The 16,031-nt window shown below is 36.1% G+C and overlaps 1 long non-coding RNA gene across 5 annotated transcripts in view; it reads left to right on the top strand.

The window, feature by feature from the left end:
* Window positions 1-15,680, top strand: part of LOC147838465 (uncharacterized) — a 39,200-nt gene extending 23,520 nt beyond the window's left edge. For 4 of the 5 annotated variants that reach the window (XR_015521784.1, XR_015521781.1, XR_015521780.1 and 1 more), the window contains 2 exons: window positions 14,056-14,133; window positions 14,223-15,680. This is a non-coding gene — a long non-coding RNA (uncharacterized LOC147838465). Of the gene's footprint in view, window positions 1-851; window positions 975-14,055; window positions 14,134-14,222 lie in introns of those variants that run through there. The other variant, XR_015521782.1, reaches the window with a different exon arrangement.
* Window positions 15,681-16,031: the final 351 nt, after the last annotated feature.

Raw genomic sequence — 16,031 nt, 5'->3', positions numbered from 1 at the left:
AGGAGATGGAAAGCTATACACGTTGTCCTGGAACATTTACAATGTTAATTATTTTTAGTGTGAAGATAGTGGAAAAGAAGGAATAGTATAATGGTTTGTTTTTTATTATTTTTTTTTCTTCTGTTTGTTATTTGTCTTATTTTCGTTCTTGAACTATATATTTTTCTTGAAGGCTATTATTTGATAGTTCTTAAGCAAAAAAAAAAAAAAAAAAAAAAAAAAAAAAAACGTCACCTTGGAATTATAAGGTTCTCTCTGCGTTCTGAATGATTTTGAGATATTGAGCTTAAAAGTTTTTGCATTCTGTAGCAAACAGTGTGTGTAACATCAGTTTTTTTTACATAACAAGTATTAAAATGTAAACAACTTATAAAAAAATCCCATATTGTAAATAAGTTTATTTTTAAGTTTATTTAATAAGAATATGTCAATAACTCAATTTTGAAAAAAAAAAATCTCTTACATGGGCTTATATTTATATTGTCTAATAGATGGATTTTAACAAATTTACTAATATATAGGTAAATATATAGGTTAACATACGTGCATATTTTATATATCACATATATTAAAACCTATATTAAAACATATATGGTTATATAGGTTATTTCCATTTGGGAATCCATAATTGAAAACCCAGGTGGTAAAAGAGGTGGAGAATAGCGCCAAAACTTTCTCGGAAACTCTTCATAACATAAAATCAAATGATTACAGTTTTCACAGTGACATTATGTAGTGTATAAGAACAAACAGACCTCTTAGTTTTTCCTGACGACTGGATACCTCAGTGTTGACCGTTAGATATGCGACTGAAAATGTTTTCAAAGTCTTCCCGCCCTGCCCTACCGGTTGCCCGGCAACCCCGTGAGTATTTCTGCATTTGGCTCTTTAAACGCGCCGCGGTGAAGCACCTGAGAGAAATCAACAGTCCTCAGGGCTGTTCTGCTGCCGGGAGCCTCGCGCCGTCTCATTATGTATCTTTCCCTCTCTCTCTAACCTACTATTCTCACTTATTATGGTGGCTTGAAAAGCCAACATACTGTTATCTCACTTAAACTTATTAGGCTGGCTTGTGTAGCAAGCCAGACTACTGTTATCCTATTAAACTTATTATTATTAGGCTGGCTTGTGTAGCAAGCCAGACTACTGTTATCCTATTAAACTTATTATTATTTTTATTAATATTATTATTCTTCTTCTGAGACTAAAAATTAAACTCTATCTCGTCCTAGACCTTTCAAGCTATGACCATCAAACTCGGGTCAGACCTCCGAACTATTCTGACTCGAGTTGCTATATCCTTTCCGACTGATCCGACTTTCGGTTTCCCGAAAAACGTCCCGGGACCGTCGGAAAAATCCCATAGACGTAACATTGGATCAAACTTTGTGACCTCATAACTCCGCATCAGAATGTCACACAGACTTCTAACTGGGCTCATTTAACTCAGACTATCAAACTGCCAATGACTGATCACCTTTAAACTTTCTGGCCACGCCCTAGCAACCACTTTTGGACCCTAGAAACCGTCCCATAGACTTCCATTGCAAAAGACTCTCATTGACTTTACATGGGATCAAACTTTGTGAGCTCATAACTCTGCATCAGACTGTCCTACAGACTAATGATTGAGCTCATTTAACTCAGTCTAGCCAGCAGCCAATCACTGATGGCCTTTTAACTTTTTAGCCACACCCTAACAACCAGATACTGCACCCTAGCAACTGTCCCATAGACTGCAATTAAAGAGGTTCAGACTGATATTGTCATGCTGCAGTGTGATAGAGACATGGGGGTTGTTTTTAACTGTTCATACTGTCAAGAAGCTTTGATACATCATCAGTCTAAGCTGTCAATCAACTCCATAGCAACAAAACAGACTAACCTAGCAACGATATAACAGCAGCTATATCTCAGCATCAGAACATCGTAGAGAGGCAGGGGTTGGCTTGTTTGACTCATGCTCGCACACTATCTATCTATCTATCTATCTATCTATCTATCTATCTATCTATCTATCTATCTATCTATCTATCTATCTATCTATCTCTAACTATCTATCTATCTATCTATCTATCTATCTATCTATCTATCTATCTATCTATCTATCTATCTATCTATCTATCTCTAACTATCTATCTATCTATCTATCTATCTATCTATCTATCTATCTATCTATCTATCTATCTATCTATCTATCTCTAACTATCTATCTATCTATCTATCTATCTATCTATCTATCTATCTATCTATCTATCTATCTATCTATCTATCTATCTCTAACTATCTATCTATCTATCTATCTATCTATCTATCTATCTATCTATCTATCTATCTCTAACTATCTATCTATCTATCTATCTATCTATCTATCTATCTATCTATCTATCTATCTATCTATCTATCTATCTATCTATCTATCTATCTATCTATCTATCTATTTATCTATCTATCTCTAACTATCTATCTATCTATCTATCTATCTCTAACTATCTATCTATCTATCTATCTATCTATCTATCTATCTATCTATCTATCTATCTCTAACTATCTATCTATCTATCTATCTATCTATCTATCTATCTATCTATGTATCTATCTATCTATCTATCTATCTATCTATCTATCTATCTATCTATCTATCTATCTATCTATCTATCTATCTCTAACTATCTATCTATCTATCTATCTATCTATCTATCTATCTATCTATCTATCTATCTATTTATCTATCTCTATCTATCTATCTATCTATCTATCTATCTATCTATCTATCTATCTATCTATCTATCTATCTACCTCTATCTATCTATCCATCATGCTAACAACATGCTAATTCATGCTAGAATCATGCTAGTTACATGCTAATTCATGCTAGAATCATGCTAGTCACATGCTAATTCATGCTAGAATCATGCTAGTAACATGCTAATTCATGCTAGAATCATGCTAGTCACATGCTAATTCATGCTAGAATCATGCCAGTCACATGCTAATTCATACTAGAATCATGCTAACAACATGCTATTTCATGCTAGAATCATGCTAGTCACATGCTAATTCATGCTAGAATCATGCTAACAACATGCTAATTCATGCTAGAATCATGCTAGTAACATGCTAATTCATGCTAGAATCATGCTAACAACATGCTAATTCGTGCTAGAATCATGCTAGTAGCATGCTATTTCATGCTAGAATCATGCTAACAACATGCTAATTCATGCTAGAATCATGCTAGTAACATGCTAATTCATGCTAGAATCATGCTAACAACATGCTAATTCGTGCTAGAATCATGCTAGTAGCATGCTAATTCATGTTAGAATCATGCTAACAACATGCTAATTCATGCTAGAATCATGCTAGTAACATGCTAATTCATGCTAGAATCATGCTAGTCACATGCTAATTCATGCTAGAATCATGCTAGTCAAATGCTAATTCATGCTAGAATCGTGCTAACAACATGCTAATTCATGCTAGAATCATGCTAGTAACATGCTAATTCATGCTAGAATCATGCTAGTAACATACTAATTCATGCTAGAATCATGCTAACAACATGATAATTCATGCTAGAATCATGCTAGTAACATGCTAATTCATGCTAGAATCATGCTAACAACATGCTAATTCATGCTAGAATCGTGCTAATCCATGCTAAAATCATGCTAGTAACATGCTAATTCATGTTAAAATCATGCTAGGTACATGCTAATTCATGCTAGAATCATGCTAGTAACATGCTAATTCATTCTAGAATCGTGCTAGTAACATGCTAATTCATACTAGAATCATGCTAGTAACATGCTAATTCATGCTAGAATCATGCTAACAACATGCTAATTTATAATAGAATCATGCTAACAACATGCTAATTCATGCTAGAATCATGCTAATATTATGCTAATTCATGCTAGAATCATGCTAACAACATCTATCTATCTATCTATCTATCTATCTATCTATCTATCTATCTATCTATCTATCTATCTATCTATCTATCTATCTATCTATCTTTTCATACTTTTTAAAACTGTTTAAATAAACTATTACCGTCAGGCTTTCACAAGCCAGCCTCAAAGTTTGTTCTCAAACTTTAAGAATCTAGTTATTAATATTATTATTCTTCTTCTGAGACTAAAAATTAAACTCTATCTCGTCCTAGGCCTTTCAAGCTATGACCATCAAACTCGGGTCAGACCTCCGAACTATTCTGACTCGAGTTGCTATATCCTTTCCGACTGATCCGACTTTCGGTTTTCCGAAAAACGTCCCGGGACCGTCGGAAAAATCCCATAGACATAACATTGGATCAAACTTTGTGACCTCATAACTCCGCATCAGAATGTCACACAGACTTCTAACTGGGCTCATTTAACTCAGACTATCAAACTGCCAATGACTGACCACCTTTAAACTTTCTGGCCACGCCCTAGCAACCACTTTTGGACCCTAGAAACCGTCCCATAGACTTCCATTGCAAAATACTCTCATTGACTTTACATGGGATCAAACTTTGTGAACCCATAACTCTGCATCAGACTGTCCTACAGACTAATGATTGAGCTCATTTAACTCAGTCTAGCCAGCAGCCAATCACTGATGGCCTTTTAACTTTCTAGCCACACCCTAACAACCAGATACTGCACCCTAGCAACTGTCCCATAGACTGCCATTAAAGAGGTTCAGACTGATATTGTCATGCTGCAGTGTGATAGAGACATGGGGGTTGTGTTTAACTGTTCATACGGGCAAGAAGCTTTGATACATCATCAGTCTAAGCTGTCAATCAACTCCATAGCAACAAAACAGACTAACCTAGCAACGATATAATAGCAGCTATATCTCAGCATCAGAACATCGTAGAGAGGCGGGGGTTGGCTTGTTTGAATCAGGCTCGCACACCATCTATCTATCTATCTACCTCTACCTATCTATCTATCTATCTATCTATCTATCTATCTATCTATCTATCTATCTATCTGTCTGTCTGTCTGTCTGTCTGTCTGTCTGTCTGTCTATCTATCTATCTATCTATCTATCTATCTATCTATCTATCTATCTATCTATCTATCTATCTATCTATCTATCTATCTATCTATCCATCATGCTAACAACATGCCAATTCATGCTAGAATCATGCTAGTTACATGCTAATTCATGCTAGAATCATGCTAGTCACATGCTAATTCATGCTAGAATCATGCTAGTCACATGCTAATTCATGCTAGAATCATGCTAACAACATGCTAATTCATGCTAGAATCATGCTAATTTATGCTAAAATCATGCTAGTAACATGCTAATCCATGCTAGAATCATGCTAACAACATGCTAATTCATGCTAGATTCATGCTAGTAACATGCTAATTCATGCTAGAATCATGCTAGTATCATGCTAATTCATGCTAGCATCGTGCTAACAACATGCTAATTCATGCTAGAATCATGCTAACAACATGCTAATTCATGCTAGAATCATGCTAGTAACATGCTAATTCATGCTAGAATCATGCTAACAACATGCTAATTTATGCTAGAATCATGCTAACAACATGCTAATTCATGCTAGAATCATGCTAACAACATGCTAATTCATGCTAGAATCATGCTAGTGAAATGCTAATTCATGCTAGAATCATGCTAACAACATGCTAATTCATGCTAGAATCATGCTAGTAACATGCTAATTGATGTTAGAATCATGCTAACAACATGTTAATTCATGCTAGAATCATGCTAGTAACATGCTAATTCATGCTAGAAGCATGCTAACAACGTGCTAATTTATGCTAGAATCATGCTAGTAGCATGCTAATTAATGCTAGAATCTTGCTAGTAACATGCTAAATCATGCTAGAATCATGCTAACAACATGCTAATTCATGCTAGAATCATGCTAGTAACATGCTAATTCATGTTAGAATCATGCTAACAACATGCTAATTCATGCTAGAATCATGCTAGGAAAGTGCTAATTCATGCTAAAATCATGCTAGTAACATGCTAATTCATGTTAGAATCATGCTAACAACATGCTAATTCATGCTAGAATCATGCTAGTAACATGCTAATTCATGCTAGAAGCATGCTAACAACATGCTAATTTATGCTAGAATCATGCTAGTAGCATGCTAATTCATGCTAGAATCTTGCTAGTAACATGCTAAATCATGCTAGAATCATGCTAAAAACATGCTAATTCATGCTAAAATCATGCTAGTAACATGCTAATTCATGCTAGAATCATGCTAGTAACATGCTAATTCATGCTAGAATCATGCTAGTAACATGCTAATTCATGTTAGAATCATGCTAACAACATGCTAATTCATGCTAGAATCATGCTAGTAACGTGCTAATTCATGCTAAAATCATGCTAGTAACATGCTAATTGATGTTAGAATCATGCTAACAACATGTTAATTCATGCTAGAATCATGCTAGTAACATGCTAATTCATGCTAGAAGCATGCTAACAACGTGCTAATTTATGCTAGAATCATGCTAGTAGCATGCTAATTAATGCTAGAATCTTGCTAGTAACATGCTAAATCATGCTAGAATCATGCTAACAACATGCTAATTCATGCTAGAATCATGCTAGTAACATGCTAATTCATGTTAGAATCATGCTAACAACATGCTAATTCATGCTAGAATCATGCTAGGAAAGTGCTAATTCATGCTAAAATCATGCTAGTAACATGCTAATTCATGTTAGAATCATGCTAACAACATGCTAATTCATGCTAGAATCATGCTAGTAACATGCTAATTCATGCTAGAAGCATGCTAACAACATGCTAATTTATGCTAGAATCATGCTAGTAGCATGCTAATTCATGCTAGAATCTTGCTAGTAACATGCTAAATCATGCTAGAATCATGCTAAAAACATGCTAATTCATGCTAAAATCATGCTAGTAACATGCTAATTCATGCTAGAATCATGCTAGTAACATGCTAATTCATGCTAGAATTGTGCTAACAACATGCTAATTCATGTTAAAATCATGCTAACAACATGCTAATTAATGATAAAATCATGCTAGTAACATGCTAATTCATGCTAAAATCATGCTAACAACATGCTAATTCATGCTAGAATCATGCTAACAACATGCTAATTCATGCTAAAATCATGCTATTAACATGCTAATTCATGCTAGAATCATGCTAACAACATGCTATTTCACGTTAAAATCATGGTAATAACATGCTAATCTATCTATCTATCTATCTATCTATCTATCTATCTATCTATCTATCTATCTATCTATCTATCTATCTATCTATCTTTTCATACTTTTTAAAACTGTTTAAGTTAAATAAACTATTACCGTCAGGCTTTCACAAGCCAGCCTCAAAGTTTGTTCTCAAACTTTAAGAATCTAGTTATTATTCTGCTTCTTCTTCTTCTTCTTCTTTCTTCTGAGACTAATTTTAAAGTCTATCTCCTCCTAACCCTTTCAAGCTTCATACCTCAAACTTTCGTCAAACCTTCAAACTGGTCTGACTCGGGTTGCTATATCTTTTCCGACTGATCCGACTTTCGGTTTTCCGAAAAACGACCCGGAAAATTCCCAAAATTCCCATTGACTTAACATTGGGTCAAACTTTGTCACCTCATAACTCTGCATCAGACTGTCCTACAGACTTCTAACTGGGCTCATTTAACTCAGTCTAGCCAGCAGCCAATAACTGATGACCTTTAAACTTACTAGCCACTCCCTAGCAACGACTTTTGGCACCCTAGCAACTGTCCCATAGACTTCCATTGTAAAAGACTGCCATTGACTTAACATTGAGTCAACCTTTGTGAGCTCATAACTCTGCATCAGACTGTCCTACAGACTAGAGTCAGGCCTCATTCAACTCAGTCTAGTCAGTAGCCAATCACTGATGGCCTTTAGACTTACTAGCCACTCCCTAGCAACCACTTATGGCACCCTAGCAACTGTCCCGTAGACTTCCATTCAAAAGACTGTCATTGACTTAACATGGGATCAAACTTTGTGAGCTCATAACTCTGAATCAGACTGTCATACAGACTAATGGCTGAGCTCATTTAACTCAGACTACCAAACTGCCAATAAATGATTAGCTTTTAACTTTCTAGCCACACCCCTAACTACCACATACTGCACCCTAGCAACTGTCCTGTAGACTTCCATTACAAAAGACTCTCATTGACTTAACATGGGATCAAACTTTGTGAGCTCATAACTCTGCATCAGACTGTCATACAGACTAATGGCTGAGCTCATTTAACTCAGACTACCAAACTGCCAATAACTGATGAGCTTTTAACTTTCTAGCCACACCCCTAACTACCACATACTGCACCCTAGCAACTGTCCCGTAGACTTCCATTAAAATAGGCCAAGATGCATATCTTTGCAAAGCAGTGTCATAGAGACATGGGGGTTGGTTCTTTGACTAAGACAACCAACCACATTCAAGTTCACTCTGTAACCTCGCCCATAGCAACAAAACAGAATACCCTAGCAACCATTCATCAACAGCTATATCTCAGCATCAGAACATCGTAGAGACTTGGAGATTGGCTCGTTTGACTCATGCTAGAAAACGGAACTTCCTATATGCTACACATGCTAGCAGTGACTAGCTACATGCTAATATTGACTAGCCAAGTACTGTAACTTGCTAGAAATGCTTACTAAGTATAAATGTTTTATCAAGCATGTATGTAAGGCTTGCCTAGTAACCAACCAGGGTACCCTAGCAACTGCCTAGCAACCACCCAAATTACCCTAGCAACTGCCTAGCAACCACCTAGCAACGGCCTAGTAATGCCTTAGTAAGGGCCTAGCGACCACTCAGGACACCCTAGCAACCGCCTAGCAACGCCTTAGCAACCATTCAGAATACCTTAGCAACCACTTAGCAACACCTTAGCAACCACCTAGCAACCACTTGGGACACCTTAGCAACCGCCTAGCAACACCTTAGCAACCACCTAGCAACCACTCAGAACACCCTAGCAACTGCCTAGCAACGCCTTAGCAACCACCTAGCAACCACTCAGGGCACCCTAGCAACCACCTAGCAACGCCTTAGCAACCACTCAGAATACCCTAGCAACCATCTAGCAACAACTTAGGACACCTTAGCAACCACCTAGCAACACCTTAACAACCACCTAGCAACCACTCAGAACACCCTAGCAACCGCCTAGCAACACCTTAGCAACCACCTAGCACCCACTTAGGACACCCTAGCAACCGCCTAGCAACACCTTAGCAACCACCTAGCAACCACTTAGAACACCTTAGCAACCCCCTAGCAACACCTTAGCAACCACCTAGCAACCACTCAGAACACCCTAGCAACCGCCTAGCAACACCTTAGCAACCACCTAGCAACCACTCAGGACACCCTAGCAACCACCTAGCAACACCTTAGCAACCACCTAGCAACCACTCAGGACACCCTAGCAACCACCTAGCAACACCTTAGCAACCACTCAGAATACCCTAGCAACCATCTAGCAACCACTTAGGACACCTTAGCAACCACCTAGCAACACTTTAGCAACCACCTAGCAACCACTCAGAACACCCTAGCAACTGCCTAGCAACACCTTAGCAACCACCTAGCAACCACTTACGACACCCTAGCAACCGCCTAGCAACACCTTAGCAACCACTTAGGACACCTTAGCAACCACCTAGCAACCACTCAGAACACCCTAGCAACCGCCTAGCAACACCTTAGCAACCACCTAGCAACCACTCAGGACACCCTAGCAGCCACCTAGCAACACATTAGCAACTACCTAGCAACCACTCAGGACACCCTAGCAACCACCTAGCAACGCCTTAGCAACCACTCAGAATACCCTAGCAACCACCTAGCAACCACTTAGGACACCTTAGCAACCACCTAGCAACACCTTAGCAACCACTCAGAACACCCTAGCAACCGCCTAGCAACACCTTAGCAACCACCTAGCAACCACTCAGAATACCCTAGCGACCACCTTGCAACACCTTAGTAACCACTTAGCAACTAGTCAGAACACCTTAGCAACTGCCTAGCACCACCTTAGCAACCACCTAGCAACCATTCAAAACACCCTAGCAACCGTCTAGCAACACCTTAGCAACCACCTAGCAACTAGTCAGACCACCTTAGCAACTGCCTTGCACCACCTTAGCAACCACCTAGCAACCACTTAAAACACCCTAGCAACCGCCTAGTAAAATGCTAATTCATGCTAGAATCATGCTAACAACATGCTAATTCATGCTAGAATCATGCTAGTAACATGCTAATTTATGCTAGAATTATGCTAACAACATGCTAATTCATGCTAGAATCATGCTAGTAACATGCTAATTCATGCTAGAATTATCCTAGTAGCATGCTAATTCATGCTAGAATCATGCTAGTAGCATGCTAATTCATGCTAGAATCACGCTAACAACATGCTAATTCATGCTAGAATCTGGCTAGTAACATGCTAATTCATGCTAGAATCATGCTAACAACATGCTAATTCATGTAAGAATCATGCCACTAACATGCTAATTCATGCTAGTAATATGTTAACTCTAAAAATCATAAGCTAAAATCATAAGCATTATTCATCAGCTAAATTCATACTAAAATGCTATTTACACTTTAAAACCACTTCAAACTTTCAGATTCGGCTTTTCAAGCCACCATAAAGTTTGTCCTCAAACTTTAATATCTAGTTTCCATGTGCAATATTATGTGTGTCCCTGAGGACACGTTCGGGCAAATATAACTCGAAACCTGGTATTGTTTTCCAAAACTGTTACTCGTCTAGACCACCTAATAGTCAGTGTGTGTTGAACGCTTAATCAGCTCTTATGAAATAAAACGTGTTACGCTTGACATTATCGTTTTAATTTAGTGGCTGTATTCAGAGCTGCATTATAACGATGCTAACTTTTAGTACTGCTTTTTTGTTAAATAGTACAATATTTTGAGTATAACTTAATGGAAAATATGTCTCATCAGGACTCACAATTAATTCTTTAATGGATTACAAGCAAAATAGAGGTTATTATTGTGAATGGGATGTCTGCTTTGTGTTTAATCAAAAAAGATTGTGTTGAACAGTGCCAACTTCAACCAAAAAAAAAGACAAATGATCAACCATTAAATCTGTAATTATGTATTTTGTCATGTTGAAGTTTAGATAACGGAGAAAAAAATCAGTTAGTGTAAATACTGATGGAGTTCGCTAGATTAATTTGAAAATTAAATTAAAAACATTTTCCATTCGAGAGATAACAATCGTGTTTGAAAGGCTCTGTAAATGAATGCAGCTGCTTTTTGTATTCTCCGTAATCGTAAACGCAATATGTGCAGTATTTGTCCGCCAGATAAACTGTGAGCACTCTTGCCCTAATGGCATTAGCTTCAGCGCAATAACAAATAATGAAAACAATATTTCCTGCGCCTCTTTGAGGCTCCTTATTTATTTGAAGATTATCTTTATATGAAACATAAACCCTTTTTTATGAATTCGCTTTCAAGAGTTTGTCAAGGAAACTTGGACGGAATGAGAGAGTTGACGACAACCTCCACATACATCTCATATGCTAATTTTGCTCTTAGGAAATGCATGTACATGTCAGCATGTGTCTGTGGGTTGTGTTTGGTGTAGCTGTGTGGGAAACTGAGCCCCTTTTGAGGAAGAATCGCTATTGATCGTGTACAGTCCATCTACAAGAGAGGCGTCCCTGATTGAGGCTCTTGAAGGGACATTTGCACTATATTACGTTCGATTTCTCTAGAGTGCCAGTCGGCCTATTGTGCTCTTTTCTGCCGGCAGTAAAATCAATTAAAAGCGTCAGTGGAGACGACCTGCAACTTGGCAACAAAGGGCCTAAAAAAGAAAAGAGTACATATAGATAGCATTGATTAAAGTGCAGAGAGATAAGTTCACATGCTGCGACTATAGCTAATAAACAGTGCGAGCCGTGATTTCTAAAATGTCCTACTAGTTGACATTTGACTTGCTGCAGAAAGCACTAAGAGCTAAATTGTTTAGTGTTTGCTTTACTAAAAACAGCCAGTATGATGGTAGCTTGTTGTGAGAATATCTTTCCTTCTATGCTCCTAACTCTCGCTTAAATGATACAATAATAAAATACAATTTTGTTATGGTAAAGGTGTAGAACATTTTTTTATTTATTTTTTGTAGTAGTAGTTGTAGACTATTGGTTGAATTAACACAAAATGTTCCAGTAAAGCTATTTGTTTATTATTTTATTTTTTATTTTTTGAAGATTGATTGATTGATTGATCATCATGTTTTTAGGTTATAATTGTTTAACCATAAAACAACACTATTAAATAATTTAAAAAGACAACACAGGCTCATTCGGAAAACGCAGCCCTAGTATATACAGTTGAAGTCATAATTATCAGCCCCCCTGTTTATTTTTTTCCCCCAATTTCTGTTTAATGGAAATAAGTTTTTTTTTTCAGCACATTTCTAAACATAATAGTTTTAATAACTTATCTTTAATAACTGTTTCATTTTATCTTTGCCTGAATGACAGTAAATAATATTTGACTAGATATTTTTTCAAGACCCTTCTATACAGCTAAAAGTGACATTTAAAGGATTAACTAGGTTAATTAGGTTAACTAAGCAGGTTAGGGTAATTAGGCAAGTTATTGTATAACGATGGTTTGTTCTGTAGACTATCGAAAAATATATAGCTTAAAGGGGCTAATAATTTTGTCCTTAAAATGGTGTTTAAAAAAATTTAAAACTGCTTTTATTCTAGCCGAAATACAACAAATAAGACTTTCTCCAGAAGAAAAAAACATTATCAGACATACTGTGAAAATTTCCTTGATCTGTTAAGCATCATTTGGGAAATATTTTAAAAACAAAAACAAATTCAAAGCGGGGCTAATAATTCTGACTAAAACGGTAGCTTTCTGGAGCTGCTTTGTTTCTAGAAGTAACCAAAGAAACGCTATTATTCCTACCGTTTACTAATTGATTTAACATTTTAATTCAACTGTTTTGTTGCAACACGGTTCATTCTAAAAAACGTATCCTTTTATACATTTTTGGAGAGCACGAATTATGTAGCCATTAGTACCTATGGCTGCATTTTGTATTTTACACAAGTGTTACGGGTCGGTATGATGCTGTACCTTTTTGCGATTACCCACTGTGATTACCAGGCTGGGTCAGTCGATCGTTCAGTTAGTCAGTCAGTTAGTCGATATCGACCTCTGGTGGATTTGTGCGAGAAAAGCAGGTGTGAATGGCATACACAGCGGCCTTTGGTGGATTCATTAAAAAAACTCAAAAAAAAAAACAAAAAAAAAACGTACCTCCTGGGACATATTTGGCGATCTCCAGAAATGTATATAGGGGTACATTTTCAGAATGAGCCTGGGTTGTGAAAAGATAATAGGGTATTTTAAACATAAAATCAAATCATGAGAATGTTTCATGGTGGTCAGATTTAAATGGTTTAAAAATAACTTACACAGAACATTCCCTATAAGCATTTCAGTTTATTTATTGTAACCATAAAATGATGTTTCCGGAAGGTTTATTTTATTTAATTTTTTTTTAGGTTATAATTTCACTACTTAAACAAATTCAATTAAAAATAACATTTTTAATTAAGCCTACTTATTTCTTTTAACTCTGTATTTGAAATGAACACCAAATAATTCCTCACAAGCTGTGCTAGCAGTCAATTAACCATTTTAGCCAGTAATGATTCCTCTTGAAGTATTCGTGTTAGCAAAATGACATCTTAAAATAAACAACATCTGACAGATTCATTATTCAGTTGTCACCTCTCTTCAAAAACCTCTCTCCTAAGGTAACATTTGCTCGGCCTGGAGAATTGAGATGAAAAACATCACTAGTCAGCTGACGCGAGCGACTGTTAACAACGCTAACACCAATTACTCACACCTGAGAGTCAAAAAGAAACGGGTAACAACAAAAAATTTGTGATTGACTGCTCGAGGGACTGGACACTAATGAAACAATCTCTCCCTTCCTAGTTCGCGCTGACAGGCGGAGAAATGGAAGTGAAAAAGAAGACACCAAATTACCAGGCGGCTTTATCTGCGCACTTCCAGGTTGGGTGTGATTGTACATTATGTGGCGTAATGATCATGACCGCAGGTGCGTCTTTATATGCTAAAGTGTCTCCGTCTTTTATAACCAGGTCTTCGTGGTCGGATGAGTGACTTTTATCCGGCAATCAGCTCGAAAGATGAAGAAAATGGCATTTTTTAACAGCCTGAGCTACAATTTGAGGGATGCAGCGAGAGGTTTGGATGTTCTGTATGGATGCGACAGAGGCAGGTATTATTACAGGCTCGAAATGCTGTTCGGATAAGAAAAGAATTTGTCTGAGTAGTTCATTTTTTGCTTGGTGTAATCACTATTTCTCTGAATAAATTGCAGTTCTCAGACAACACGCATATTAAATGCCCATAGTCATTCACTTGAGTGTCTGATGCATATAACACTCAAAACTGAAGCTTACTAAGTATTTTTTTAAAGATTGATATCTAATTTTTTTTTGTTATAAACAGCTGTTCTCTGTATTTAATAAGTGTGAAAAGTAAAAATAAATCATAATTGGTTAGCAAAAGTTAGTCTGTGGTTATGCTAGCACAAATTAACTATGCTAATTAATTGTAAATCTAGTTAATTTTCACAGAGATACATTTTCTATTTAAGCTAAATGTTTCTTTAAACTCTATTGCAATTAAAGAGTAAATATTTACCCTACATACTGCAATAGCTAGCTGTTTGTTAGCTGCTTAGGGTGCCCTGCTGACGATTTACATGCTAGCAAAAATGCTAGTCAAACGAAAAGTAGTTAAATATGTTCCGAATGGCTTCTTTAACTTTAATTACTCATGATTTATTCAGCTTCACACTGTTGTTGCTGTTATCGGATAGATTGCAATCCTTAGCTTTAATTTATCAGCTGTTTTTTTACCATTTGAAGCCAATTTGTATGATTTAGCAGGGTTATATTTGTGAATAGCCAAAAAATGAATAGAATTTGCTCACACCAAAAACCACTTAGCAAAATAAAATTATATTAAAGGTTAAAATTAAGTTAAAATAAAATAAAGATTGTGCTCCATGAAGATATTTTATACATTTTTTATTGTAAATATTTTTTTAATTAGTAATGTGTATCGTTTGTGCATTTCTTTGATTAGTAATGTAAATAAAATTTTGATTACTTTAAAAGTAATTTTCTTAGTTTTTTTTTTTTAATTTTCTAAAAATTTTGTTTGTTGCTGCATATATTACAATCCTTAACTTCAATTTATCATCCAGATTATTTACCATTAAAAACCAGTGTGTTTTAGCACGTTTATACTTATAAATCAGAATCAGTTTTATTGCCAAGTGTGCTTCACATACACAAGGAATTTGTTTTGGCTATAGAAGCTTCCAGTGTACATAAAGTGACAAGTGACAACACAAAAAATTAAAAATAAAATAAAAAATGAAACACAATAAACATTAAACGGAGATGCAGTTAGTAAAAAAAATAAATAAATAAATCTGGATGTTGAAAATGGACATCAATGCATTGTATCAATTATCAATTTTGCTTTGACACCAAAAATCATTACACTATTAAATAAATAACTGTTAAAAATATTGGTTGGTTTGTCTGTGGCAATAGCCTAGTGAAGTGCACCCACATAAAGCACCATAGTGCTTACAGCGACCCAAGTTCGATTCCCGGCTTGAGATCCTATGCTGATCCTTCCCCTCTCTCTGCTCCCAATACTTTTTTGTCTGTCCTCCACTATCCAATCTCAATAAAAAGGTGAAAAAGCTCTGAAGCAATTTTAAAATATTGGTTGCCTTATTTTTTTTAAGCTGAATTAAATTAACATTATGAGTCCATTGAACTTGAGTCCATTGATATTATGTTAAACTGATTTAAAACAACTTGCGGAACTTTTGAAATTAAGTTAGAACATGATTAACTTAGTTT

Source organism: Danio rerio, chromosome 22 (assembly GCF_052040795.2).
Source record: "Danio rerio strain M-AB ecotype USA chromosome 22, GRCz13ab, whole genome shotgun sequence".
NCBI lineage: Eukaryota > Metazoa > Chordata > Actinopteri > Cypriniformes > Danionidae > Danio > Danio rerio.
Note: the sequence above shows the minus strand (reverse complement) of the source record. Positions and strands in the feature narration are given on the sequence as shown.